Source organism: Symphalangus syndactylus, chromosome 5 (assembly GCF_028878055.3).
Source record: "Symphalangus syndactylus isolate Jambi chromosome 5, NHGRI_mSymSyn1-v2.1_pri, whole genome shotgun sequence".
NCBI lineage: Eukaryota > Metazoa > Chordata > Mammalia > Primates > Hylobatidae > Symphalangus > Symphalangus syndactylus.
Genome location: NC_072427.2, coordinates 134,621,127 through 134,637,019, shown reverse-complemented (window position 1 = coordinate 134,637,019; position 15,893 = coordinate 134,621,127). Strand labels below are relative to the sequence as shown.

Below are 15,893 nucleotides of genomic sequence, written 5' to 3'. Positions count from 1 at the left end.
AAATAACTTGGAAAACATATTTGAACATATTGTCCACAACATTTCCACAAAACGTCCCCAACCTCACTAGAGAGGTTGACATTCAAATTCAGGAAATTCAGAGAACCCCTGTGAGATACTATACAAGATGACCATCCCCAAGACATATACATAGTCATTAGATTCTCCAAGGTCAGTGCAAAAGAAAAAATATTAAAGGCAGCTAGAGAGACGGGGCAGGTCGCCTGCAAAGTGAACCTCATCCAGCTAATAGTGGACCTTTTAGCAGAAACCCCACAAGCCAGAAGAGATTGGAGGCCTATATGCAGCATTCTTAAAGAAAAGAAATTCCAACCAAGAATTTTATATCCAGTCAAACTAAGCTTCATAAGTGAAAGAGAAACAAAATCCTCTTCAGCAAAGCAAACGCTAAAGGAATTAATTACCACCAGACTTGCCTTACAAGAGGTCCTTAAGGGCATGCTAAACATGGAAACAAAAGACTGTTACTGGCGACCACAAAAGCACACTTAAGTACATAAACCATTGACCCTATAAAGCAACCACACAGTCAAGCCTGCATAACAACTAGCTAACAACATGATGATATGATCAAATCTGCTCATATCAATATTAACCTTGAATGTAAATAAGCTAAACACTCCACTTACAAAAACACAGAATGGCAAGTTGGGTAAAGAAGCAAGACCCATCTGTACACTGTCTTCAAGAGATCCATCTTACATGCAATGACACCCATAGGCTCAAAGTAAAGAGATGTAAAAAATCTATCAAGCAAATGGAAAATGAAAAAGATCAGGGGTTGCTTTTCTAATTTCAGACAAAACAGACTTCAAACCAATAATGAAAAAAGATCCAAAGAGGGGCATTGCATAATGATAAAGAGTTCAATTTAACAAAAGACTTAACTATTCTAAATATATGTGCACCAACACAGGAGCACCCAGATTGATAAAACAAGTTCTTCCAGACCTACAAAGAGACTTAGATAACAACACAATAATAGTGGGGGAGACTTCAACACCCCACTGACAGTGTTAGACAGATCATCAAAGCAGAAAACTAACAAAGATATTCAGGACCTAAACACGATACTTTACCAGATGGGCCTAATGGGCATCTATAGAACATTCTGCCCAGCAACAACTGAATATACATTCTTCTCATCTGCACATGGTACATACTCTAAAATTAAATATATGCTTAGCCATAAAACAATTCTTGACAAATTCAAAGAAACCAAAAACATATCAAGCACACTCTTGAACCACAGCACAATAAAAATAAGAATCAATATTAAGAGGGTCTGTCAGAACTATACAATTATATGGAGATTAAACAACCTACTCCTGAATGACTGTTGGATAAACAATGAAATTAAGGCAGAAATCAAGAAATTCTTTTAAACAATGAAATTAAGGCAGAAATCAAGAAATTCTTTAAAACCAATGAAAACAAAGATACAACATACCAGAATCTCTGGAACACAGCTAAAACAGTGCAAAAAGGAAAGTTTACAGTGCTCAATCCCCACATCAAAAAGTCAGAAAGATCTCAAACTGACAACCAAACATCACACCTAGAAGAACTAGAAAAACAAGAGCAAACCAACCTCAGAGCTAGCAGAAAAAAACAAATACCCAAAATCTGAGCTGAACTGAATCAAACTGAGATGCGAAAAACCATACAAGCCCATTCATAGTGGTTCACATCTGTAACCCCAGCATTTTGTGAGGCAGAGATGTGTGGATAGCTTGAGCCCAGAAGTTTAAGACCTGTCTGGGCAACATGGAGAAACTCTGTTTCTACTAAAAATATAAAAATTAGCTGAGTGTAGTGGCACATGTCTATAGTCCCGGCTACTCAGGAGGGTGAGATGGGAGAATCACTTGAGGCCAGGAGGTGGAGTATGCAGTGAGCCAATATCATGCCACTGCACTCTAGCCTGGGTGACAAACTGAGACCCTGTCTCAAAAAAAAAAAAAAAAACAAAAAAAAAACAAAACTGGTTCTTTGAAAGAAGAATTAAGATTGATAAACGACTAGCTAGACTAATAAAGAAAAAAACAGACAATCCAAATAAACACAATAAAAAAATTATTATCATTGACCCCACAGAAATGGAACATGGTATCATTCAGAGACTATTATGAGCACCTCTGTGCAAACTAACTAGAAAACCTAGAAGAAATGAATAAATTCCTGGAAATACACAACCTGGTCAAGATGGGACCAGGAAGAAATTGAAACTTTGAATAAACCAAAAATGAGTTCTAAAATTGAATCAGTAATAAAAGCCTACCAAGAAAAAGCCCTGAATTAGATGGACTCACAGCCGAATTCTACCAGGTGTATAAAGAAGAGCTGGTACCAATCCTACTGAAACTATTGTTAAAAATTGAGGATGACAAACTCCTCTCTAACTCATTCTATGAGGCTGGCATCATTCTGGTAGCAAAACCTGCCAAACACAACAACCACAAAATAAAACTTCAGGCCAATATCTCTGATGACCATAGGTGCAACAACCCTCAACAAAATACTAGAAAAGCAAATCCAGCAGCATATCAGAAAGCTAATCCACTATGATTAACTAGGCTTTATTGATATGAAAGATTGGTTCAACACACACAAATCAATAAATATGATTCATCATACGAAAATAACTAAAAGCAAAAATTACACAATCATCTCAATAGACACAAAAAGGTTTTCAATAAAATTCAACATCTCTTCATGTTAAAAATGCACAACAAACTAGGCATTGAAGGAATGTACCTCAAAACAGTAAGAACCATCTATGACAAACTCACAGTCAACATCATACTGAATGGGCAAAAGCTGGAAGTACTCCCCTTGAGAACCAGAGCAACCAGGGAAGAGAAAGAAATAAAAGGCATCCAAATAGGAAGAAAGGAGGTCAAACTATCTTTGCAGATGATATGATTCTATACCTAGAAAATCCCATAGTCTTTTCCGCAAAACTCCCAGATCTGATAAACAACTTCAGCAAAGTTTCAGATTACAAAATCAATGCACGAAAATCGCTAGCACTTCTATACACCAGCAACATCCAAACTGAGAGCCAAATAAAAAAAACTTAGTCCTATTCACAGTAGCCAAAAAAATAACATATATAGAAATACAGCTAACCAGGAAGGTGAAAAATCTCTACAATGAGAACTAAAAAACACTGCTGAAAGAAATTAGGGGTGACACTAACAAATGGAAAAATATTCCATGTTCATGGATAGGAAGAATCAGTATTGTTAGATTGGCCACACTGCCCAAAGCAATGTGCAGATTTAATGCTATTCTTATCAAACTACTACAATGACATTTTTTCACAGAATTAGAAAAAAGTGTTCTAAAATTCATGTAGAACCAAAAAAAAAAAAAAAAAAAAAAAAGCCTGAATAGCCATGGCAACCCTAAGCAAAAAGAGCAAAGCTAGAGGCACTTTACTACCCAACTTCAACCTATACTACAAGCCTATTGTAACCAAAACAACATAGTGCTGGTACAAAAACAGACACATAGACTAATGGAACAGGTTAGAGAACCCAGAAATAAAGCCACACATCTACCACTATCTGATCTTCAACAAAATTGACAAAAACAAGCAATGGGGAAAGAACTCCTTATTTAATAAATGGGGCTGGGATAACTGGCTTGCTACATGCAGAAGATTTAAACTGGACCCCTTACTTCCACCATATACAAAAATCAACTCAAGATGAATTAAAGACTTACATGTAAAACCCAAAACTATAAAAATTTTAGAAGAAACCCTAGGAAATACCGTTCTGGACATAGGCCCTGGTAAAGATTTCATGATGAAGACTTCAAAAGCAATTGCAGCAACAACAAAACTTGACAAATGGTACCTAATTAAACTAAAGAGCCTCTGCATAGTTGAAAGTATTAACAGAGTAAACAGAAAACCTACATACATAATGGGGGAAAATATTTGCAAACTATGCATCCAACAAAGGTCTAATGTACATAATCTATAAAGAACTTAGACAAATTAACAAGCAAAAACCAAACAACCCCATTAAAAAATGGACAAAGGATATGAAGACACTTCTCAAAAGAAGACATACATGTAGCCAACAAACACATGAAAAAAAGCTCAACATTACTAATCGTTAGAAAAATGCAAATCAAAACCATAATGAGATACTATCTCACACCAATCAGAGTGGCTATTATTAAAAGGTCAAAAAATAACAGATGCAGGTGAGGTTGTGGAGAAAAGGGAACACTTACACACCGCTGGTAGGAATGTAAATTAGTTCATCCGCTGTGGAAGTCAGTTTGGAGATTTTTCACGGGACTTAGAACTACCATTCAACCCAGCAATCCCATTACTAGGTATATACCCAAACGAATGTAAATTGTTCTGCCATAAAGACACATACATGCATGTGTTCATCGTAGCACTATTTACAACAGCAAAGATGTGAAATCAGCTTAAATGCCCATCAATGATGGACTGGATAGAGAAAATGTGGTACATATATACCATGGAATACTATGTAGCCATAAAAAGGAAATCATGCCGTTTGCAGCAACAAGATGGAGTTGGAGGCCATTATCCTAAGCAAATTAATGCAGGAGCAGAAAACTAAATACTGCATGTTCTCTCAACTGGGAGATAAACACTGAGTACACACGGACTCAAAGAAGAGAACAACAGTCACCAAGGCCTACTTGGTGGTGGAGGGTAGGAGGAGGGTGAGGACCAAAAAACTACCTATCGAGTCCTATGCTTATTATCTGGGTGACTAATCCCATGACACATGATTTAGCCATGTAACAAACCTGCATACATACCTCCCGAACCTAAAATAAAAGTTGCAAAGAAAAAAAAAAACCGTATTAAGCAGGTATATTTCTGTTTTTGCTAATGTATCTTTGGGTTGATTCCTAGGACTTTGTATTGTTTTCTAATCTCAATAGGCAGTCTTGAGGTATGTAGCCTTTGCCATGGTCACAGTGAAACTGGAAAAGTTCCCTTGTCCCCCTCACAGGGCATGCGACAGAGGGAGTGGCTTGCTTCTTCAGTGTTTCGCTGCTCACATCTCTAGGGGAGCATACAGACGGGCAGGCTGTGGGGCTCCGACCCAATGGCAGTGTCTAGGGGTGAATTTTTACAGCTCCCGAAGCCCCAGTGAGTGTGTGCCACTGGGGGCTATTTTAGTTTTGCTGTCTATAGGCAGCTTGTGTTAACCAGCTGAATTGGACCCTCTGCCTCATTGCAAGGACAGAGGGCTTTCTGTATCCCGGGTTCTTGCCTGGGTGTGCCTGAAGAATTGGATCACACGTGGGCTTGGAGAATAAGTGCAAGGTTTTATTGAGTGGAAGTAGCTCTCAGCAGATGAGGGAGCCAGAAGGGAGATGGTTTTCCCCTGGAGTTGGGCTGCTGGATGGCCTGGGCGCTCTGCTCCGACTGACCCAGCCAAACTCCGCGTCATTCTGCCTGTCGGTTGGTGGCTTGCTGGCCTGCTGGTGCTTGTCAGTGCGTTCCTCTCAATGTCCAGCCACCTGCGTGTTCCTCCAGTGATGTGCTCCTCTCGACGTCCAGCCGTTTGTGTGTCTGCCTGTTAGGGTGTTGGGGGTTTTCACAGGCACAGGACGGGGGAGTGGCACGCTAGGGTGGTCTTGCAAAATGCAACATTTGGGCAGGAAAACAAAAATGCCTGTCCTCACCTAGGTCCCTGGTCACAGGGCAGGTGGTGGAGTCCTAGTCAGGGACCATGCCCTTCCCCATTTCCGCGTCATTTAAAGGGACCACACCCTTCCCTTCCCAGCACTTCCCTTCCCCACTTCCGTATCAATAGCAGGGGTGGGATTCTTAGGACATCAGTGCTCACGGGAGTGGGACAGTGGTTTAATAAATAATATCATCTTTGGAGATAGACACATACACACACATACTACACACTCAAACACTAGGTGAGTGAATAATGTTTCATTCAACCTTTTTCTCTCATAGCACCGATGAGAAAAAATATCGCTTCTTCCTAGGGCCACTGTCTGTGAAGCTTGGGCATGGGTTTTCTCTGGGTACTCAAATTTCCTCCCACATCCCAAAGATATGCACATTCAGTGAATTAGCATGTCTAAATGGTCCTTGTCTGTGTGTGACTGTGTGTGTGTGTGCCTGAGTGTGCCCTGTGATGGGATGGTGGCCTATCCAGGGTGGGTTTCTGACTGGTGCCCTGAACTGCTGAGACAGACTCAGCCACCTACAACTCCGAGCTGGAATAAATGGGTAGATAATTATCCTGCTTGAGTATATTAATGGTTAAAAAATGTATATATAGCTCAAATATTTTTCTATGTTTAATATTAGAAGGGCTTTGGCTGTTTATTTAGAAGTCTGGTGATGTTTTTGTGACCAGAAATTTGTTGTAGGAACTGAATCTTACTTATATCAAGTAGCTGATGGTAAAATTGGTTATGTTGTATGTTGTTTTGTTTAAACTTTTGTTTAACAAGCAATAGGTTCAAATAACCTATTGAAGATATGAAGTGAGGAATTTGTGTGTGTGTGTGTGTGTATGTATATATTTACTTTTGTAAAATCACTGCCTTTTTAAAGGGTAATTTGGGAACATTTTTATCATTCCCCAGAATGAAGGATAAACATTCCTTTCCTTAAAAATAACATTTAAACATCATTTTCCAGAAATATAAGAATTCTCTCACAGTGGTTGCTATTTTACTTTTCAATGACTTGCCAAAACTAGAAAGCAGAACATGTAAAGTTTCATCTGGAAATGATTTCTGGGACTTATGTGGTTTTTGTGCTGCTATTCTTTTTTTTGTGTTTTTATGTTAGGAAAAGTCATAGAAGAAGCCAAATTTGGGAGGAGCTGAATTAGTTACCGTGATTTACTAGAGATGGACAGGGCCGGTGGCAGTCTTTGGCAGGCCTTGAGGAGCAAACTGACAAAGCTGTCATTTTCACATTTAGAATTTTCCATGTGTTCACTGCCAGCCTAGAAATCCCAGGAGCGGGGTGTCCCCTACATTTTCCAGTATCTGAAGATGTTCTACCCAGATCTCTCATATGATTGATTCTACAGCCCATATAGAGTCTTGCCCTGTTATTCTAGAGTCACCATTCAGAGTCATCCAATATTCTGAAGATAAGAGCTCTTTTCCTTTCATATCACTGAAAACAGTTAATCATCAATCTGTATTGAATATCCAGTATATAAAAGAGACTGAAATAATAAACACCAACCTTTATTGAGTGCTTAACATGTCACAGGCGTGATGCTAGTTAAGCTCTTTTCGTGGATTATCTCACCTAATTTTCAAAAAGGTTTATTAGTATTTCAAAGGGCAAAACTAAAGATCTGAAGCCAAGTACTTCTGCAATACTGTAAAGTTGCTAGTGGTAGAATGCTTTCTGATGTTGAAATCCACACTGTTAACCAAGAGACCACTTCATTAGCTAATGAGGGTTCTCTGGAGTTGCTAAAGGAAATGTCATTCATACTTTCTTGAGAGAAATGGATCATATTGCACAGGAAAGGGATGTAAGAACATACATGTGTTGTTCTTATATCATATATGTGTGTGTACTAAAGCCCTGATAGAATGATGAGCAAGGAAGGAATGAGTTTAACCTTTAAATTAGACTGACCTTGCTTCAAAACTTGGTTTCTCCACTCACTCCCAGTGCAGACTTAGATAAGTTATTCACTGCTCTGAGCCAAGTTTTCTCCACTCTTAAATAGGAATAATAATTCTCCAAAGTTTTTTTGAGAATTTGGAAATACTAATATGTGCATAAAATGATTGAAACAGTGACACACAGAAAGCAAACCCTAAAAAGTAATATATAGATAACCTTTGAGGCATTTTCAAGTCAGTGAATTTTTATGTTTGGCAAGGGCCTGGGTAGTTGAAGAGGATAATATGATAGGCAATACAAGTGGAAATAAAAGAAAGCATAAAGACTTGAAAGCAGAAACAAACAAATGGTGTGTGTGCAACGTAAGAAAGTTTGATTTCCTATATAGAGAGTTTAGTATGCCGTGTAATGGGAGATCACATTGCTTAGTGTGTGTAGAAGCTTGGGTATAATAGAAGCTTAGATATGATGGGAGCTGCTGTGGAATCCCCCTGCAGAGTCAAAGTCTGTCACATTAAAACTCCACACTGTCAAAAGCAATGGTATCCTGAAGTTTGTCTGATTTAATTATGTCAACAACTTCCTAGGAAAGACAGCTTCAGAGCTTGATAGAGGCAAGCAGGTGATGAGATGTCCCTTTTGAATGCTGCGCCCACCACATTGCATGATTGTAAATACTTAGTTCTCTTGAAATAACAACTGTGAACGAGGAGTGCCATGGGGAGGTGAAACGGATGCAGTGTTCATTTAACTCTTTCTATGGTTCTTGGGCCTGAAAAGTGGGAACACCTCTATGTTCCTGGAAATTGAGAAAAAAAAATGTGAATCAGAAGAGATCATATATTCCAACTATTCTGAGTCAAATCAGTAACATAAACATTTGATAATTATTTCTTAAAAACTTCTGAACATTTTTTGATATTTTATAAAACAACGCTTTTCCTAAACTAATTCTGAGCTATCAGAATGTATATCCTGTTTTCTTGCATTTTCACCACCAGATGGCAGTGATAACCTATTCATTCATTTCTCTCCTTTTTTTTTTTTTTTTTTTTTTTTTTTTTTTTTTTAAATCATTCTCTTGTTTAATGTTATTCTAGAAAGGAACCAGTAGCTCTAAATTAAAAGTGATGGCCAAAAATTCCCACTCTATTTTCTACGACAAGTCAGCATGCTAGAGTCACAGTTCCCTTGTGTAAAGAAGTGAACAAAACGTGCATGGAGGGAAGCACAGGAAATATGATCTTGTGTGTGAGTTGGAATGCCACTAAGTAATAAACGACTCTGGTAAATTGTAAAATACTACCTTGGGTTGTGTATAGTAAAAGTATATACAACTCCGTGTGTTTTTGTGTCAGAGAGAAAGGTCTTTGGGTTTGGGGTAGAGGTTGTATAAATGTGACTTCAAAATATCGCCTGTCATAGGCTACCCTTGTCGCGTTCTAGGCTTAACCCTATTAAGGGTGAAAAAGTAAAGTTATAAAGAAATGAAGTGGGCCCTCACACAGCACAGATGTACATGACCTCAGTCTCCACTTAGTCACCACTTCCTTACTCAGTTTGTCTTAATATTGCATATTTCATTTTTCAGATATTTTCTGCAAGAATAGTTTTCTTGTCTAACTATCCTGGATTTACAAGTACACGTTTCAGCTTGGAAAACAAAATTTTTTGTTTAACTTTTTGTATTTCTTAACAATAGCAATGAAAATCTTCTAAAGATTGGGGGAAAAAACCTATAATTTTACTGAACAAAAAGGCTACTTGGACATAACTTCTTTAAACTTTGCTTGATGAGGCTGTTTTTAAATGAAACATTCACTTGCAAAATTCAAGAGACCGGGAAAAATAGTCTGAAATTGATAAAGTGTTTTGTCCATTGTATTTTTAGTCAGGATTATCTGGACCATTTTTTAACATCTTGGAGTCGTCAGTTGATCTGGTTTTAGTTTCAGCTGAAGAGGACAATTTTCTGGACTCCTTCAGTTAACCAAGATGTGGTCACAGACCAGGCAACACAGGTTTCATCAGTGAGATACCGTGGAAAGGAAAAGAGGCCTTATAATTATAATCAATAGGTCTGGGTTTGGTGGTGTACTTTCACAGACCACACATATGGCTGTGGGCATGTTTTTATCATGATCTATAAAATGGAGATAACGTATATGGGGTTCATTGAGATAAAGTCTATGCTCTTCTGGCATGCACGCAATAGTCAATAGAGAGTTTTCTTTTTCTCTTTCTCAGTTTACCCCCTGGATAAAAGTAGGTTGATTCTGGCCTAAGTTACAAAGAGGAAAAGCTGTGTCTTCCACATTTGTTGCTTCCAGAAGTTTACTCTATAAACATCCACTTCCATGCCTTTCTTTGGTCTGGAATTTTCCTAATGATAAAGCTAATGGGGAAAATCATTTTTTATTCTTATACTTTTTGCAGCCTTTTAAAACACATCCATGTGCATCTAGAAGTTAAGCTTCTTTACTTAATTGAATAAGAAACAACATTACAAATGAATGCAACATAGTGAAGATTAAATAAGGTAATTAACAGGTCGGTGCTTTGAAATGTTATATTCTGTTATAGGATTGGAAGGATGTAAGAGCATGCTTTAATATAGAAGGTTTCTAAAAGCCTGTGTCTTAAAGGGGCCTCTAAGATCCATCTCCACTAAAGAGCTTGCAACTCTGATACATATTTCTGAGCAGATACGGTAATCGGCCTTTATGTTCTGGAATGACACAGATTTCCAAAGGCAGGCAACATTCAGTCTCTCCTACAGTTTTGGCATTGACTGATTGATAGTTTATTTTCAAATAGCTTTATACTTTATTTTTGAAATAGAGGATAATGTTCCTGTGGAATCTTGGCATCCTGAAGGAATAACTTGTGTTTTAAAAATTTCCTTGGGGACATTGTGGTATTTAGGAACTCAAAAACCACATGGCACTTTGACAAACCTGTGCAATCAAACTGTATTTGTTCAATGAAAGCTTTGGGTTGCCTTATTCTAGAACGTTGAATGCTCAATAGCTGACTTTGATGTGGTGAAGTTGGAGAATTTTTCATGTGGGGAGTAGTAATCACTTTTTATCTGGCAATGGTGGTACAGGAATTTGCTTTTGTGGGAGATCTTCCCTTTCATCCAGGAGTTTCCCGATGCTAATGTTGGATGAGAAGCTCTGAAATCTAGTGAAGGAAACAAAATGCAGTACAGTTCTTCCCTAGTAGCTAAAGGGGGTTGGTTCCAGTACTCTCCATCCTGTGGATAACAAAATCTGTGGATGCTCAAGTCCCTGGCATAGTATTTGCATACAACCATGCACATCCTCTTGTATATTTTAAATCATCTCTAGATTACTTATAATACTTAATATCATGTAAATGCTATATAAATAGTTGTTATACTATGTTGTTTTAAAAATTTGAATTATTTTATTGTTGTATTGTTATTTTTTATATTTTTTTCCACACTATTTTCAATCTGAGGTTGGTTGAATCTTAGAAGTTGGAACCCATAGCTATGGAGGATTGACAGTACCTTCAGATTGAAGCATTAAGCGTACTATTTAGTAATAGAAATTGTATGTACTGGCTGAACTTTGTTTCTGCAAAGTTAGAAATCCTCCCTACCCCATATTTTGATTTATGTAGCCTAAGGCCTGAACAATACTGTTTGTTTCAGATAGGTGTGTAGATGCTTCCCTCCCCCAAGAATTTATTCACAGGAGATGGGAAGCTGAGACTCTGTTATCACTGAAGGATGCAAAGACTGTTCATCATTTTATGAGGGAAGCCAGAGAAATGAGATGGACTGGGCTTAGTGGAAAAGAACCTTTAACATTTGTCCTTCGCAAGGAGTTAGTGCAGTTGACATTTGTGATTGTCTTGTCAGGAGCATGTAGCCATAAGACTCCTGTGGAAAGGGATGCACAAGAGAGAAAATACTGATAGATATGAATGTAGACACACGTATACATATACCATAGGCATATCCATATGTACATACAAAATAGTTTATCAGATCTTATATATTTCCAATTAAAATTAGAGAAAGAGATGTGTGTGTCAGGAATTGTTTTTACTTTAACTACAACTACTTTCTTCCGTATCAAGAATCTTGGTTCTCATGAATGCAGAAGATAATAAAATTAGCATTTCCCGTAATTATTATTTTATCCCGTGTTACAAACATAATAGTCTTAAAATAACCATACCAAAATCTCCACCATGAAAAATTACTGAGAATTGTTAAAATATATTTTGCATATATTCTACACATTATATCAATTTTTTATAACTTCACTACTTTGCTTAAATATAAAGCCATTATATATTATACTCCCTTTAATCTTCACTTCATCTGGCTCTACAAGTAACTATATGTTTAATACTCCTCTTCAGTCCTCATATCGATAATTTTCTACTCATTTTGGTTGTCTGAAGTACCTACCGTAGTAGATTCCTAAGGAGGAAAATAGAAACAACATTCCCTGAGTTTTTGCATGCTGATAAAAATTCATCTGTGCCCCTTTATACTTGAAGGTAAGTTTTGTTGGATATAAAATCCATGGCATACGTACATATGTATGTATCTTCAAGTTTATTTTTTTTCTGGCATAAAACATTGCTGTCTAGAAGTCTGATGATAATATAATTTTCTTTCCCTTATGTGTTTCTGTCTTTTTTGTACATTGATGTTTTGTGTGGACATAAACTGCACATGTTTAAAAGGTATGTGGTAGGCAGCATTCTACAGTAGTCCCCCAAATTTCCACTCATGAGAGTGCACACCCTGTATAATCCTCTCTGTTATGGACTGAATGTTTGTGGCCCTCCTGTTCCAATTCATACATTGAAGCCCCAACCCCCAATGTGATAATATTTGGAGACGGAGCCTTTGGGAGATAATTAGGATTAGATTAGGTTATGAGGGTAGGGCCCTCATGCTGGGATTCGTGGCTTTTTTTTTTTTTTTTTTTTTTTTTGAGACAGAGTTTCACTCTTGTTGCCCAGGCTGGAGTGCAATGCCATGATCTCAGCTCACCACAACCTCCGCCTCCTGAGTTCAAGCGATTTTCCTGCCTCAGCCTCCCAAGTAGCTGGGATTACAGGCATGCACCACCACACCTGGCTGATTTTTTTGTATTTTTAGTAGAGATGGGGTTTCTCCATGATGGTCAGGCTAGTCTCCAACTCCCAACCTCAGGTGATCCACCCACCTTGGCCTCCCAAAGTGCTGGGATTACAGGTGTGAGCCACTGCGCCTGGCGGATTTGTGGCTTTTATAAAAAGACAAGATATATGGCCGGGTGTGCAGTGGCTTGCGCCTGTAATCCCAGTACTTTGGGAGGCCAAGGCAGGCAGATCACCTGTGGTTGGGGGTTCGAGACCAGCCTGACCAACATGAAGAAACTACATCTCTACTAAAAATACAAAAATTAGCCAGGCATGGTGGCAGGTGCTTGTAATCCCAGCTACTTGGGAGACTGAGGCAGGAGAATCACTTGAATCCGGGAGGCAGAGGTTGCGATGAGTCGAGATCCCTGCCATTGCACTCCAGCCTAGGCAACAAGCGCGAAACTCCATCTCAAAAAAAAAAAAAAAAAAAAGACAAGAAATAAATCACTTTTTCCTTTCCATATGTATGCACTGAGGAAAGGCCATGTGAAGACATAGAGCAGCCATCTGCAAGCCAGGAAGAGAGGCCTCATTGGAAACTGACAGTGCTGGCCTGTGGTCTTAAAGTTCTCAGCCTCCAGAACTGTGGGAGAATACATTTCTATTGCTTAAGCCACCCAGTCCATGGAATCTTGTAATGGCAGCCCAAGCAGACTCCCTTGAGTATGAGTATGTACAAGTGTTCCCTTTTCCCTACATCTATGCAAACACCTATTTGTTTTCAAGTTTTTAAATTGGCCATTCTGGCTGGAGTATGGTGGTATCTTATTATGGTTTTATTTTGCATTTCCCTGATAATTAGTGATGTTGAACATTTTTTCATATGTTGTTGGCCATTTGTATATCTTTTTTTGACAAATGTTTGCTCATGCCATTTGCTCATTTAAAAATAAGATTATTTGGCTGGGTGTGGTGGCTCAGGCCTGTAATCTAGCACTTTGGGAGGCCGAGGTGGGTGGATCACGAGGTCAGGAGATCGAGACCATCCTGGCTAACACGGTAAAACCCCGTCTCTATTAAAAACACAAAAAATTAGCTGGGCATGGTGGGGGGCATCTGTAGTCCCAGCTACTTGGGAGGCTGAGGCAGGAGAATGGTGTGAACGTGGGAGGTGGAGCTTGCAGTGAGCCCAGATCGTGCCACTGCACTCCAACCTGGGCGACAGAGTATAACTCTGTCTCTCAAAAAAAAGATTATTATTATTATTTTTTTCTTATTGATTTGTTTGAGTTTCTTGTAGATTCTGGATATTAGTCTTCTATCAGAAGTATAGTTTGCAAGTATTTTCTCACATTCTGTAGGCTATCTGTTTACTCTTGATTGTTTTTGCTGTGTAGAAGCTTTTTAGTTTAATTAGGTATTTATTTATTTTTGTTTTTGTTGCATTTGCTTTTGGGGTCTTAGTCATAAATTCTTTGCCTAGGCTAATGTCCAGAAGAATTTTCCCTAGGTGTTCTTCTAGAATTGTTATGGTTTCAGGTTTAGATTTCAGTCATTAATCCATCTTGAGTTAATTTTTGTATGTGGTGAGAGATAGGGATCCAATTTCATTTTTCTATGAGTGCATTTTGCCCATATTTTAAATTGGGTTATTTATATTTTTATTACTGAGTTTTGATAATTTTTAAATATATACTAAATACAAGATTATGTGATTTTCTTTTCTTTCTTTTTTTTTTTTTTTTTTTTTGAGACTGAGTCTTGCTCTGTAGCTCAGGCTAGAGTGCAGTGGCGTGATCTTGGCTCACTGCTACCTTCCGCAGGTAGCAGTGATAATAAAAAATAACCTTTCTATGAAGTGATATTTCAAAGAACAGAACTTTTTAATTTTGATGAAGTCCAATTTATCAATTTGTTCTTTTGTGTATTGTACACTTGATATATCAAATAAATTATTAGCTAATCCAAAGTTACAAGTATTTTTCTCCTATTTTTTTCATAGAAGTTTAGGTTTTGCATTTAGCTCTATGATCCATTTTGAGTTAATTTTTTACATGGTGCAAAATATGTATTGAAGTTCATTTTTAAGTTAATACATAATATCTGTACATAATTATGAGGTACATGTGATACTTTGTTACATGCATATAAAGTCTAATAATCAAGTCAGGGTATTTTGGATATCCATCACCTCAAGTATTTATCATTTCTACATGTAGGAAACATTCCAAGCTCTCTCTTCTAGCCTATTTTGAAATATACAATATATTGTTGTTAACTGTAGTCACTCTACTTTGTTATCAAACATTAGAATTCATTCCTTTTATCTGTTTATACCCATTAACCAACTTTTCTTCGTTGATCCCCTCAACCCCTGCACAACACACACACTCTTCCCAGCCTCTGGGATTATTCTACTATTTATCTCCATGAGATCTACTTTTATAGCTCCCACATATAAGTGAGAATATGTGATGTTTGTCTTTCTGTGTCTCTTCCCCTGAGAGCTGGTTGTTAAAAAGAGCCTGGAACTTCCCTCCCCACATCTTGCTTCCTCTGTTGCCATGTGATCTCTGCACACACCAGCTGCCCTTCACCTTCCACCACTAGTGGAAGCAGCCTGAAGCCCTCACCAGAAGCAGATGCTGGTGCCATGCTTCTTGTACAACCCACAGAATTGTGAGCCAAGTAAAACTCTTCTTTGTAAATTACCCAGGGTCTTTATAGCAACACTAAATGGGCTAAGACACTACCCATTTGAGGTAAAATTGTCCCCACTACTCCTGACTCTGAACTGATCTGTTCATCATCTCTGTAGTTTTCTCTTTGCCAGAATTTCAAATGGATGTAATCTTAGTACGCAATCTGAGACTGACTTCTTTCACCTACCATAATGCATTTGGGATTTATCTATGTTGTTTTGTGTATCAATAGTTTGTTCCTTTTTACTGGGGAGGAGTATTCTATTATATGGATGTACCACAGTTTGCTTATGCATTCACTCCTTGAGAGATATTTTGGTTGATTCCAGTTTTGAGTAATTTTGAGTAATGCTGCTACAAACATTTTTGTGCACGTTTTTGTCTAAACATAAGTTTTTATTTCTCTAGTGAAAATACTT

At 37.9% G+C, this 15,893-nt stretch overlaps 1 protein-coding gene across 1 annotated transcript in view; it reads left to right on the top strand.

The window, feature by feature from the left end:
- SPX (spexin hormone) overlaps positions 1 to 15,893 on the top strand; it is a 245,495-nt gene that overhangs the window by 160,278 nt on the left and 69,324 nt on the right. The gene's annotated exons all lie outside the window — the stretch shown is intronic.